Raw genomic sequence first — 6184 nt, 5'->3', positions numbered from 1 at the left:
CTCTTGACCTTCGCCTCTCCCGAGTCCGTACGGGAGTTGCAGCGATGGGACAAGATTGTAACTAATAATTGGATATCATGAAATTGGGGTAAAAAGTAAAACAATAAACAAGAGACATTAAACATGAGCTGGTTATTAAATACAGGCATCAGGGTTAGTAAAGGATTGTGTACATGCTTTGGCAGTCAATAATGTATATTTTTAAGTGAACCCAGACCTCTCGCTTACCAGTTTCAACTGAAATTGTTCAACATGAGCACCACTGGCTAACCAGCTTAGTTCGTTGCAAGCTTGGTTAGTTTGTTGCATGATAAAACAGTGCTGGCAATTTCCTTTTGGCTAGCTAGCTAACTAAATTGTACAGCCAGCATTTTGTCTAAATTGATCCTCATACAATAACCAAACAGTTGGATAAACAAATGATTTGTGAAATCACGATGTAATGCGGCAGATGACTGTAGGCGAGTTAAGAATTCTCAACCCATATGGAGTGATAAGACAAAAGCGGCTTCAATTTGATTGGTTCATATGAGGACGGAACATTCGTCGACAGGATTCCTTCTAGCGCCACTCCAGAGATAACACCCTTGATATGTGCCCTGCTTTGCAGATCCACATATGACACATTCCAATCCAATATATTTTTCAGTTGCAAAGCCCACTCCTTCTGCTCCTCGGACACACAAAAAAAACAAAATAAGCCCACCTCTTGTTATCCTCACTGACATAACCTTGTCCAACATATCTATGATATTCCTAGAGACTTCAAATGGATCTCCCAGATAAAGCCATCGGCCCAGAATCCTCACTCCAACTAAAAAAAGAGTCGGAGTAAGGCTTGGCTTTACTAGATTCTCACGACCACTTTACATCTCTTATTTCTCTTCTTGTTCGTCAATCCATTCCTTCTCACTCTTATTTCTACTCAACTCGCCATAAATTTCAAACATAAAACTGATGCCCAATACTGGATTTGGCAAATAGAAAAGGGGGAAATCCCCCCCAGTCCATAAAAATACACCTCGAGCCCTACTCCGATCCAGGTGACCTGAGATGACACAGCGCCAGCTCCAGTCTGTGCAGCTCCTCGCCCGTTACATCCTTCATTCCCAAGAACCGTTCAGCTGCAAATACAATGATATCGATCTTTCCTGAGTTCTTATCCACTCTTGCAGTGCAGTTTATCACTATAGCAATAAATGCCCCCAAAATGGACTTTCTTCACAACAAGGGTATCTAGATCATGCACCTTGCAACCACCACCCACAGATTTGTATTTTATTTTATTAGGATCCCCATTAGCCAACGGTGCAAGCTAGTCTTACTGGGGTCCGACGCAACGTAAAAGACATTACAGACAAAAGACTACAATTTACATAAATGTAAAAACATTAACATATAGTGTGTGTGTTTGTTTGTGTGACACATACATGTCAATACATACACACAAAAGTAGGTCCCATGGGGAGAGGCATTGTGCCGTGAGGTGTTGCTTTATTTGTATTTTAAACAAGGTTTGCTGTTCACTTGTGCTATATGAGATGGAAGGGAGTTCCTTCCATCTCATATAACACAAGTGAACAGCAAACCTGGTGTAAAAAAAATGAATAAAGCAACACCTCACGTCACAATGCCTAGATTCTCACGATCACTTTACTTCTCTTATTTCTCTTCTTGTTCGCCACTGCAATTCATAGTACGGCATGTTTCCTTGAATTTGTTCTGGACTTGGGAACTGTGAAAAGACCCCTGGTGGCATGTCTGGTGGGGTAAGTGTGTGTGTCTGTGCTTTGTGCATGTTGACCATGCAAACAATTTAGAATTTCCAACGTATTTATATTTCCTATAAAAACAAGAAGAGATTAAGCCAATCTTTCCTCAACTCTTAGCCAAGAGAGACTGGCATGCATAGTATTGATGTAAGCCCTCTGATTACAATGAAGAGCAAAACGTGCTGCTCTGTTCTGTGCCAGCTGCGGCTTAACTAGGTCCTTTGCAGCACTTGACCACATGACTGGGCAATAATCAAGATAAGATTAAACTAGTCTGCAGGACTTGCTTTGTGGAGTGTGGTGCCAAAAAAACAGAGCATCTCTTTATCACTGACAGACCTCTCTCCATCAGCACTGGACTACCGTGTCTCCACAGCAACAGAACCACTAGAGCATTCTTTAACTTTTCTTTCTGCCTCAGCATAGGAGATATGCTGAACAGCTCTTATCCTAGCAATCTCTGCCTCCTTCACCCTTATAGGACATTCAGGGAACTCATCTGCATGAATCCCACCACAATTGCGACATTCCACATCATCATCTTCCGCAGGAAAATAAACACTCAAGTCATACTCTTTTGCATACACTTGACATATGCCCAAATGCTTTGCAGTAGGAACACTGCAACAACCTGGGAACAAATGCCCTCACTGGGTAACTCACATATCCTATCTTGACATGTGTAGGGAGTGACTCACCAAAACAACAGTAACACAGACGTACTCTCTATCTCCTTTCCATTGAACACATGTGTCAATCGTCGAGCCCCAACTACTCTAGGAACTTTCATCTTGATTTTCTTAGCCCCAACTTCCACAGAGAATGATTGGTGTCCTCCTCCGTCACCTTTTTCTCCTTGATTCGGGTGAGGTGCAATGCACAATCCTTTTGTTCTGCTGACACACACAAAGAAATCTACAAAATTACACTTCTGGTCACCCTCACAGATTACACAGATCGCAACACTTTCGTCACCATCCTGGGAACATCAAACAGATCTCCAAGGTACATCTTCTCATCCTCAAACCGCACTCTTACAAACTGTGAAATAGTTGTGCTGTGAGAAGTAGGCTTACTAGACAGCATTTTAACTGTCATTTTAGCTCATGGTATCTGTCCTTTAGCAACTGTAGTCCATCCAGTGTCCTCATCGCCTTCCTTCTTACTTTCATCTTTGCTTTGCACCGTCAGATTCAAACTTGGTATACACTTCTGCCATTCTCTGAGAAATCGACCTCATGACACAGTCCTCATCTTACTCTATTCCACAATGGCCACTGTTCCAACCTGAGAGAGATTTAGCAGTAAATACATCTGCCTCTCTTGAAAATACCAATATTCAGACTAAATAACCACTTTGTGTGTTTTAGAGTAATTCCATTCGGTTTGAAAATCCATTCAGTGTATCATAACACTTACATTAGGTTTACATTCAAACACCCTCCAAACACCAGATCTCAGCTCAGGTGCACTACTAGACAATGATGGGAGTCTTTCTTTTTTAACAGTGCAGGACATATTTTAAATAAACATGTTAAAGTATCATGCATCTTTATATACTCAACTACTATGCATTAACTAAATTAAGGACATGCTGTGCACAGTGCTTTAGAAATGTAAAGTCAGTACTAGGGATTTTCTCTAAATGCAATACCAGTCAAAAGTTTGAACACACCAACTCATTCAAGGGTTTTTCGTTATTTTTTTTACTATTTTCTACATTGTAGAATAATACTGAAGACATCAAAACTATGAAATAACACATATGGAATCATGTAGTAAACAAAAAAGTGTTAAAGAAATCAAAATACATGTATATGTAATATTGGAGATTCTTCAAAGTAGCCATCCTTTGCCTTAATGAAAACTTTGCACACTCTTGGCATTCTCGGAACCAGCTTCATGAGGTAGTCACCTGGAATGCATTTCAATGAACCTTTCTGGCGCAGGCGTTCCGCTAGCGACCCACCTCGACAACATCCGGTGAAATTGCAGAGCGCCAAATTCAAAATACAGAAATAATCATAATAAACATTCATAAAAAATACAAGTGTTATTCATCGGCTTAAAGATGAACTTCTTGTTAATCCAGCCGCTTTGTCAGATTTCAGAAAGGCTTTACGGCGAAAGCATACCATGCGATTATCTGAGGACAGCGACCCGCTTACAAAAGCATACAAACATTTTACAACCACGTAAAAGGAATTACAAAAGTCAGAAATTGCGATAAAATTAATCTTCGAAGATCTTCATATGGTTGCAGTCACAGAGTCCCAGCTACACAATACATTTTCGTTTTGTTCGATAAAGTCCCTCTTTATATCCCAAAAACTCAGTTTTGTTGGCGCGTTTTGATCAGTAATCCCCTGGCTCAAAGGCGGTCAAAACATGCAGACGAATGCATCCTAATAGTACTGGTAAAGTTTGTAGAAACATGTCAAACGATGTTTATAATTAATCCTAAGGTTGTCAATTGTCTAAATAATCAATAATATTTAAACCGGACAATAGCGTATTCAATAGAAAGGAAAAACAACGAAAGGCGTCTCAATCGGTCACACACGCAAACCAGCACTGCATGATTCTACAGTTCACTGACAGAAAGGTCTCATTCTTCTTCATTTTTCAGAAAACAAGCCTGAAACAATGTCTAAAGACTGTTGACATCTAGTGGAAGCCATAGGAAGTGCAATCTGGGTCCTAACCGATTAGATACTTTATAGGAATTCAATTGAAAATACCCACATAAAAAAAATCCCACTTCCTGGATGTATTTTCCTCAGGTTTTTGCCTGCCATATCAGTTCTGTTATACTCACAGACATTATTTTAACAGTTCTGGAAACTTTAGAGTGTTTTCTTTCCAAATATATTATATTCATATCCTAGCTTCTGTGCCTGAGTAACACGCAGTTTACTTTAGGCACGCTTCTCATCCAGGGGTCGAAATACTGCACCCAAGCCATAAAAGTGAATTTGTTGAATTTATTTCCATCAATGCGTTTGAGCAATCAGTTGTGTTGTGACAAGGTAGGGGTGGTATACAGAAGATTGCCCTATTTGGTAAAAGACCAAGTCCATATTATGGCAAGAACAGCTCAAATAAGCAAAGAGAAACAACAGTCCATCATTACTTTATGACATGAAGGTCAGTCAATATGGAACATTTCAAGAAGTTTGAAAGTTTCTTTAAGTGCAGTCGCAAAAACCATCAAGGGCTATGATGAAACTGACTCTCATGAGCACCGTCACAGGAAAGGAAGACCCAGAGTTACCTTTGCTGCAGAGGATAAATTCATTAGAGTTAACTGCACCTCAGATTGCAGCCCAAATAAATGCCTCACAGAGTTCAAGTAACAGACACATCTCAACATCAACTGTTCAGAGGAGACTGCTTGAATCAGGCCTTCATGGAAGAATTGTTGCAAAGAAACCACTACTAAAGGACACCAATAAGAAGAAGAGACTTACTTGGGCCAAGAAACATGAGCAATGGACATTTGACCAGTGAAAATCTGTCCTATTTGACCAAGAAGGAGAGTTATGGAGTGCTGTATCAGATGACCTGGCCTCCACAATCACACAACCTCATCACACTTTAAATGGTTTTGAGGAGTTGGACCACAGAGTGAAGGAAAAGCAACCAACAAGTGCTCAGCATGCAGTATGTGTGAATTCCTTCAAGACTGATTAGAAAAGCATTCCAGGTGAAGCTGGTTGAGAGAATGCAAAGCGTGTGCAAAGCTGTCAATGCGTGTGGTTATATTTTGATTTGTTTAACTATTTTTTGGTTACTACATGATTCCATATGTGTTATTTCATAGTGTTGATGTCTTCACTATTATGCTACAATGTAGAAAATAGTAAAAATAAAGAAAAACCCTTGAATGACTAGGTGTTTCCAAACTTTTGTCTGGTACTGTACATCTATACATTTTTGTCACCCCTCTACCAAGACCCCATTGGGGCAGGTAGCATTCTCCTAGCATCTGCCAAACCCAGATTTGTCTGTCGGACTGCCAGATGGTGAAGCGGTATTCTACACTGCAGAGAAAGCGTTTCCACTGCTCCATGGTGGCAAGCTTTACACCACTCCAGCTGATGCTTGGCATTGCACATTTTGATCTTAGGCTTGGGTGCAGATGCTTGGCCATGGAAACCCATTTCATGATGCTCCCGATGAACAGTTATTGTGCTGACGTTGCTTCCAGATGCAGTTTGGAAGTCAGTAGTGAGTGTTGCAATCGAGGACAGATGATTTTTACGCGCTATGCGCTTCACCTCTCGGAGGTCCCGTTCTGTGAGCTTATGTGACCTACCACTTCGCTGCTGAGCCGTTGTTGCTCATAGACGTTTCCACTTCACAATAACAGCACTTACAGTTGCCCGGGGCAGCTCTTGCAGGGCAGAAAT

This window comes from Oncorhynchus mykiss, chromosome 7 (assembly GCF_057628025.1).
Source record: "Oncorhynchus mykiss isolate SJ-2025 chromosome 7, ASM5762802v1, whole genome shotgun sequence".
Taxonomy (NCBI): domain Eukaryota; kingdom Metazoa; phylum Chordata; class Actinopteri; order Salmoniformes; family Salmonidae; genus Oncorhynchus; species Oncorhynchus mykiss.
Note: the sequence above shows the minus strand (reverse complement) of the source record.